Below are 8,450 nucleotides of genomic sequence, written 5' to 3' on the forward strand. Positions count from 1 at the left end.
ACCATCCTGTGCCCTCAACGTCACTCCTGGATCTCTGCTCTGCCTGTTCAGTAAGCCAGCACCTATTCAGTAAGGAGTTCTAAGGGCCTTTTTCCACTAGCCTGCGATTTGCGATTTGCTTCTGATCGCAAATCGCAAGGTACATTAAACTAATGGAAACTGCAGCAGCAATTTCCATTAGTGCGATCCGATTGCGATGCGATTTTGGTCAAAGCGCAATCGTCGTCCTGCCGCGTTTTGTATGCGATTGAGCTGGACTATAATGAGTATAGTAGCTCAATCGCAATTGCATGGTGGAAATTGAAACGCGATTGCGATCGGAATCGCGAACGCAATCGCGATCGCATTCCATAGTGGAAAAGAGCCCTAACACTGCTACTGCCTACTGAGTGCGCTCTAGTGGCTGCCTCATAAGCGCTTTAAGTCCGACAGGAGAAAACAAATAAATACAAAAAAAGGAATTATTATCCTCTGGTCTACCGCAATCTAACCTACACCATCGAACTAACCTACATCCCATAGACTTTACTATCCCCTCCCCTAACCCTTAACCCTCCTGCTATAGTTTGATTGTGAATGTAGGCTTATTTCAAAGGTAGGTTATTTCGTCGGAACACCGGCAGCTAGTTTAGTTTTTGCCGAGTCGGCGGGCCGCCACGCGTATTACACGCGTTACCACGGTTACAGGAGGATATAACGGGTGTCAACGCGTACGAAGATATGTGTAACGCGTGTAATGATACACATGGTGACCCTCCGAGTCTGCAAAAATGAAGCTAGCTGCCGGCGGAGGATCCAGGGGTAACATCAAGGGCACCGGATGGTTGTAGGGGGCTGGTAAAAGCCCCAGGTAAGTGAAACTCATTTTTTTTCCTAGGGTTTAGGTTCCCTTTAAGCCATCAGCAAGCAAGAAAATACTCAGAATAATTTTGACAGTACTTTTTCACCTACTGTTTAAATTGTAGAGAGCAGAAAAAAAAAATGCCGGTTTTACCCTGGATTTTTGCAATGCAGTTTCGTAGAAATGAGGCTTCATATGACCCTGTGCGGCAAAAGGGTCATATACATAGGTCGGCCCCCTGGTTAGTGACGTACTCCCAGCTGGGCAGGAAGTATGTCACTGGGATTACCATGCATCGCACCACGCTTCCGTTGTGCGCACTGCCTGAGTTGTCTATTGACTTGTGTCACTGCATAATCCGTGCGGTAACGTGCTGTAGCTTTTGTATCAGATTGGATGCTTCCGTCACATCTTCCTGCATTAACTCTGCATGACTCCTTTGGTTTGCATTGCACTCGCGGCACCTAGGCCCGGTTCGCCCATGATGCCAAGTGAGGCGACTTTCTCAGGTGGCAGAAGTCTGGGGGCAACACCAGGCAGAAACAGGAAGTGAAGAGTGCCTGATCAACCTATACTGGGGGCAACTGTACCTGGCTAACCTATACTGGGGGCAACTGTACCTAGCTACTAATACTGGGGGCACCTATACCTGGCTACCTACCTATACTGAGGCAGGGCAGTTTCTAGGCTAAAATGCACCCAGGGAGAGGGTGTAAAAACTGTGCCCCCCCGCGGAGCCAGGTATACATGCCCACAGTATAGGTTAGCCAGGTCTAGTTGCACTCAGTATAGGTAGCCAGCTATAGGTCTCCCCAGTATAGGTAGCCAGTCATGGTATAGGTAGCCAGGCATAGGTGCCCCAGTATAGTTGCCCCAGTATAGGTTAGCCAGGTAGGTGCCTCCAGTATAGGTAGCCGGTATAGTTGCCCCCAGTATAGGTTAGATAGGTAGGTGCCCCCAGTACAGGTTAGCTAGGTGGGTGCCTCTAATATAGGTAGCTAGTATAGTTGCCACCAGCATAGGCTAGGTAGGTAGGTGCCCCCGATACAGGATAGGTAGGGGCCCTCCAGTATAGGTTAGATTAGGTAGGTTCCCCCCAGTGTGGTTAGATTAGGTAGGTGCCCCCCAGTGTGGTTAGATTAGGTAGGTGCCCCCAGTGTGGTTAGATTAGGTAGGTGCCCCCTATTATAGGTTAGATTAGGTAGGTGCCCCCCAGTGTGGTTAGATTAGGTAGGTGCCCCCCAGTATAGGTTAGATTAGGTAGGTGCCCCCCCAGTGTGGTTAGATTAGGTAGGTGCCCCCAGTATAGGTTAAATTAGGTAGGTGCCCCCCAGTATGGTTAGATTAGGTAGGTGCCCCCAGTATAGGTTAGGTTAGATTAGGTAGGTGCCCCCCCCCGCGTGGTTAGATTAGGTAGGTGCCCCCCCAGTGTGGTTAGATTAGGTAGGTGCCTCCCAGTGTGGTTAGATTAGGTAGGTGCCCCCCAGTATAGGTTAGATAGGCAGCTGCCCCCCAGTGTGGAGGGGGGAGTCAGCCGCGGGGAGGGCAGCCCGACTTCTCCCTCCCTTCCTCTCCGCGGGCCGCCCTCCGTGCTCCCCCCTCCGAGTGTGATTGCAGGGAAGTGCTGTGTAGGGAGGGCAACTCACCTCCCTGGTTCCAATCGCCGCCGGTCTTCTCTTCACAGCCGCTGATACACACACTGCTTCCTGTTTAGCCGGAAGCAGTGTGTGTATCAGCGGCTATGAATAGAAGAGGAGACCGGCTGCAATCAACTTCATAAGGCGGATTACAGCTCTCTTGCTGATCGCAGTGCTCATTTTCTTAGTTTTTTCCCAGAATGCGATTTGATGCAAACGGTCTACAGACGTATGCTTACACTGCAACCATTGGCGCTTGCGACCTCCTCCAGGGTGCCCGCACGGCCCTAGAAACGGGCCTTTACTGAGGGTGTTTTTTGGGGGGCTCACCGCAGCTATAATGCGCGTGTGCTGTGCGATCATTTCAATTCGGGGGGGGGGGGGGCACATCCTCACAAGTTTGCCTCAGGCAGCAAAAAAGTCTAGAGCTGGCCCTGGCCGCACCTTGTTGTAAGAAAGGGTAATGCAATGCATGTTCACAATGCCGCTGTGCAAGGGGCCTTGGGGAAAACTTACTAGATACAATTAATTGAATTGGGGCCCTTTTCCACTAGGCTGCAATCAACTTCATAAGGCAGATTACAGCTCTCTTGCTGATCGCAGTGCTCATTTTCTTAGTTTTTTCCCAGAATGCGATTTGATGCAAACGGTCTACAGACGTATGCTTACACTGCAACCATTGGCGCTTGCGACATCTGGTAATGTACAGCAAATTGTCGTGGCACACTATATGCACCTGCGTGAGTGTGCCATTGGAATATAATTGTATTGTCTGTAGCATGACACCGCAACAGATGTTGGGCTTGATTCACAAAACGGTGCTAACTGTTAGCACGGCTTTTCGCGTGTTTTAGTGCGTTTTCGTGCAAAATTTTGCATTCGCACAAAGCACTTTTCACAGCGTGCTAATGGTTAGCACCGTTTTGTGAATCAAGCCCATAATCTGAAGGCACCCTAAAAGTGACCACAATACAATTTAATATTTTTTTCAATTTGAAAAAAAAAAAAAAAGATTGAAAATTCCAAAGAAATTGCTCTAAAAATCAAGAAATTTACAACCTAATCGACACTATTCAATTTCCTCTAAAAACTATCAGAATTTTCCATCACGGCCAATCATAGAATATTGAAAAAAAACGTTGTATTCAATCATGTCTTGATAAAAATAAAATAAAGCACTGAGGGACCTTTTAGACTAGTGAGGTTGCAGTGCAATTTGGAACAATCGCACCGCAGCTGAAAAGACGCACAGCGCATTATAACGAAGGAAAAAATGCACACACAACTTCCAATGTACTTCTGAGTTAACTGCGGATGTCGCACAGTAATGCACTGCAGCCTGTGTGTTACTTCTGCGGCACCCGTGTGAGAAATGTGTAAGCAGGGGAAACAAATGAAACCCTTAGGGCCCATCCACACCAGAAGCGTTTTTCTGAGCGTTATGCAATTCATTAGCATTTATTAAAATCGCTCCCATTCACTTTCATTAAAATCGTGTTAAAAATTGCCTCGATTTTCACGTACGTGATCGCGTAATCTCGGCGATTTTTCTGTGATTTTTACCGCGATTTTTTTTTTTTATAAATGTTTTATTGAAAATTTTTAGAAATAGTTTGACATACTATGCAAAGTGTGCCAGTTGCCCTACTCTTAGGCGACACAGCCCTGCATCAATTTCTGTACAACAACATATAAGAACAAGAACGAGATTGGTTACAACAGTGTAAAACTTGCATAGGTTTCATAAGTAGAGCCAATCTCTCCCCCCCCCCCCTCCCATCCCCGCCCTAACCCTCCCTTGGTCTCTCAGCCCTACCACCAGAGGAAAATGGGAATATAAACCATATATCACTGCTTCTTATGTAATAAAATAGGTTGATAGTTTGAGGGTACTGCCTTAGATCTAAGAAGTTGTCTCTTGGATCCCTAGCCCGCCCGAGATCTGAAGCTTTCCCAATGTGCCTAGTAGCTGTTGATTGCAATACCATGAGGAGTATTTGAAGTTTTCCATGAGAGCATCTATTTCCTGTTGGTTAAAGTTTAATTGGATAAAACGTCTCCATATTTTGAAGAACTTGTTAGATCTTTTTTCTTTGCTTTGTAGAGTATGTAGTTTCTCCAATAGGAATAGTTTGAGAAGTTCTTCCTTGACGTTAGTGATCGTAGGTGGATGTGGGTTAATCCATTGTTGAAAGATGGCTCTCTTCGCTACTATTAGTATTAGATGGTATAAGTCTGATGGAATTGACATAGGGATTGTATCCTTGGGTTCAAAATGATTAAAAACGCACAAGTCTTTATGCTTGGTGATGTCTTTGTTGCACACTTTGTTGGCATACCTGCATACTTTTTCCCAGAAATGGCTTATGTACGGGCATTGCCATAAACAGTGCATCATATTAGCTTCCGGCTCTCTACATTTAGGGCACCAAGGACTGTAATGAGGCGGCTGAGTCTTATATTTTATGTTATATGCGTACTTAGCCTTGTGGATTAGTAGGAGATTTGCAGTCCTCCAGGTTTCAGCTGTGATTAGCGAGCAGAACTTTTCATGGCCCCTCAGTAGTGTCTCTGCTGGGTTGTCTCCCGGCCATTCCTTTCTCCAAGGTTTGCATAGTAATTCCTTTGCGTTTGAGGTTGTATAGGCTTTGAGTCCTCTATAGATATCAGATAATGATCTCGGCGGGGTGCAAGGGCCAATAATTCGGTCTAGGGCATTGGGGGTGGCTATTTTTTATTTATCAGGTACTAGGGCCCCAGTCATGGATTTTATTTGCAGGTAGGCTAAGAAGTCACGTTTAGAGATTCCAAATTTATGCTGTAATTCAGGAAATGTTAACCAGGTTCCCCTATATAAATGAAACATTCCCCCTAGGTTTGATAGGCCTTTGCTATCCCAGGCATGGAAAGTCTCCTGTTGTATACTCGGAGGGTAGTTTGGGTTCCCCCATATGGGCATATACTTTGATACTAGGCATGGCAATTTAAATAGTTTTCTGACAGCTCTCCATGTTTGTATTGTGTCCCTGAAAATAATGTTTTGTTTGAGGCGTATTGGAATGGTACTGAACTTTGAGTGAATCAACCCCACCGGGCTCCATGGTAAAGCCATCTCTGCTTCAAGGGTATAATTTGAGAAAGCGTGCGTTTGGAAAATCCAGTCTTGGACATGACGTAGCAGAGCGGCTAGATTGTATAGTCTTATGTCAGGTAAGTTTAGTCCTCCCAATTCCTTATCCACTTTTAGTTTTTGTAATGATACCCTATTCTTTTTGTTTTTCCAAATGAATTTTCTAAAGGCTGAATTTATGTCTTGTACATCTTTGTGTTTGAGGAGAATCGGAAGTGTTTGTAGTGGGTACAATAACCTACCCATCGAAAACATTTTAACTAAAGCCGCTCTGCCAGCCAGTCCCAGCGGAAGATTATTCCATCTGTTTAGTTGAGCAAGGACGTCTTTGATAAGCGGAGTAAAGTTTGCTTTATATATTAATGTGGGATCTCTAGTTATGGTAATGCCAAGGTATTTGAAGCTGGTTTTATTTATATTGATCCCCAGGGACTCCCAGTTTTTGGTATCTGCTATTTTGATAGTGGCATCAAAATACTTTTATCTATATTTACTTTGAACCCTGACCAATAGCCTATGTCCTGGATTGTTTTAAAAATCTTAGGTACCTGGGTTATGGGATCTGAGAGAAAGATTATGATGTCCTCTGCAAAGAGACATTGCTGCACCCTCTTTTCACCCACTCCTATTCCGGCAATTTCTTTTCTCAGTACTCTGGCTAGGGGCTCTATCGCTAAATTAAAAAGGAGAGGGGAAAGAGGGCACCCCTGCCTTGTTCCTTTTTCAAGTGAGATGAAGTCGGAGATGTGATTTTGACCTAATATTTGGGCCCTGGGAGAGTCATATATGGCTTTAATGGCATTTAAAAAAGGCCCCTGGAACCCTTGATTCTGCAGGAGCATGTCAAGCCAATCCCACTCTACATTGTCAAAAGCTTTTTCAGCATCCAATGAGAGTACAGCTGCATTTTTATTGGACTTGGGGTAGGCTCGAACATGCTCCAGTAGAACCATCACTTTTCTAATGTTCATGACTGCCGCCCTTCCTTTGATAAAGCCAACTTGATTGGGATGAATTAGTGTAGGGAGTATTGTAGCCAGCCTCTCTGCAAGAATTTTTGAGAAGATTTTTGCGTCCTGGTTTAACAGAGAGATAGGTCTATAGGATGAAGGTTCCGTAGGCTCCTTACCCTCTTTAGGTATAAGTCTGATATAGGCTAGGGTACCCGTGGGTAGATATTGTTTGTTTGATAGGATTCTATTGAAGACCCCAGCTAAAGATTGGCCAATCTCACCTTTGAGGATTTTAAAGAATTCCGCAGTATACCCATCAGGTCCCGGTGATTTAAAGTTTTTAAAATTTTTGATAGTATTCAGGACTTCTCCCTCTGTGATGGGGGCATTTAAGAAGTCTCTATCAGACTGATTAATTTTGGGGAGGTTCATTTTTTTTAGAAAAGCATCTAGGCCTTCGGAGGTCTGTCTCGTTTTTGAGTATATTTTCTGAAAATAGGTTGAGAATATCTCTAAGACTTCCTTGGGGTTCATTGTTGTCTGGCCTTGGGCATTTTTAAGTATAATTGGCTTTCGATTCCTGCTGTCTTGGGCTTTTGCTATGTTAGCTAGTATTTTTCCACTCTTTTCCCCATGCCTAAACCATTTGAGTTCCATATAGGACCTATTGATATCCGCTTTTGCTTTGAACCACATGTCCGCTATCAATTTTTCTTTTAGCCATAGCTTTCTATTTACCTCAGTCGGGGATTTAGAGAATTGTAGGTAGGCTGATCTTGCTTTTAAGATCATATCATGATAATTTTTATTTAATGTTTTCTTCTTAGTGGCTTGATAGGCCGTGATTCTGCCTCTAAGCACTGCTTTGGCAGTTTCCCAGAAGAGAAAGGGGTTATCTTTATGCTGCCTATTGTCGTATGCATATTCTTGCCACCAGTTAAGTATTGATGCTTCAAAGGCTTCATCTCCATAGAGATGAGACGGGAAGCGCCATGAAGTCTGCAAGGCTTTGGGCCTTGAATCTGTGATTGTTAGGGAAATTGGTGCGTGGTCTGATATCAATATGTCCTCTATAGATGTTTCTTCTATTTTGTTTACTAGGGACTCGTGGACTAAGAATAGGTCTATGCGTGAAAAGGATTTTGTGGGTGGAGAGTAGAAATTAAACTGTCGGTCCAATGGGTGGAAGTGTTTCCATATGTCAACTAAAGCTGTGGCTTCCAGTACAGGTACAAGTCTAGTGTCTGAACGCCTAGGATGTAAAATGGCTGGCTTTCTATCTTCTACGGTGTTTATCACTGAATTCATGTCACCAGCCACTATTAATGAATTTGAGGATTCTTTGTTAATTTGCTTAAGTAATGAGTCAAAAAAAGATCTATTTTCCCCATTTGGGCCATATATGTTGTAAATCACCAATTTCTCTCCCATCACCTGGATTTCCATCCTGATCCATCTGCCATCCTGATCACATTCAGTCGGCACAACTTGATGTTGTATTTGTTTCCCGATTAAAATTAGGACCCCAGCTTTCCTGTGGACTGCAGGAGAGCCATAAACTGCCCCCACCCACCGTTTTTTCATGTACTGGAATTGGTCCGTGGACAAATGCGTTTCCTGAAGCAGGCCAATGCCTGCACCTAATTTTTGTAGATGTTTTAATACTCTAGACCATTTATTGGGTGACCTTAGTCCCTTTACATTCCACGATATTATTTTCATGTTATTCTATCAACTGTGATCAGATAGCACCTGGATAGCAGGATATTACATACAAAATATGCAGAAAATGTTTCCCTTTTCCATAGAGCCGAGAGACCAAACAGCCCTTCCCAACTATTTAAACCCCATACCCCATAACCAATTGTCCCATCCCCCATCCTCAGATC

Source organism: Hyperolius riggenbachi, chromosome 3 (assembly GCF_040937935.1).
Source record: "Hyperolius riggenbachi isolate aHypRig1 chromosome 3, aHypRig1.pri, whole genome shotgun sequence".
Classification (NCBI taxonomy): domain Eukaryota; kingdom Metazoa; phylum Chordata; class Amphibia; order Anura; family Hyperoliidae; genus Hyperolius; species Hyperolius riggenbachi.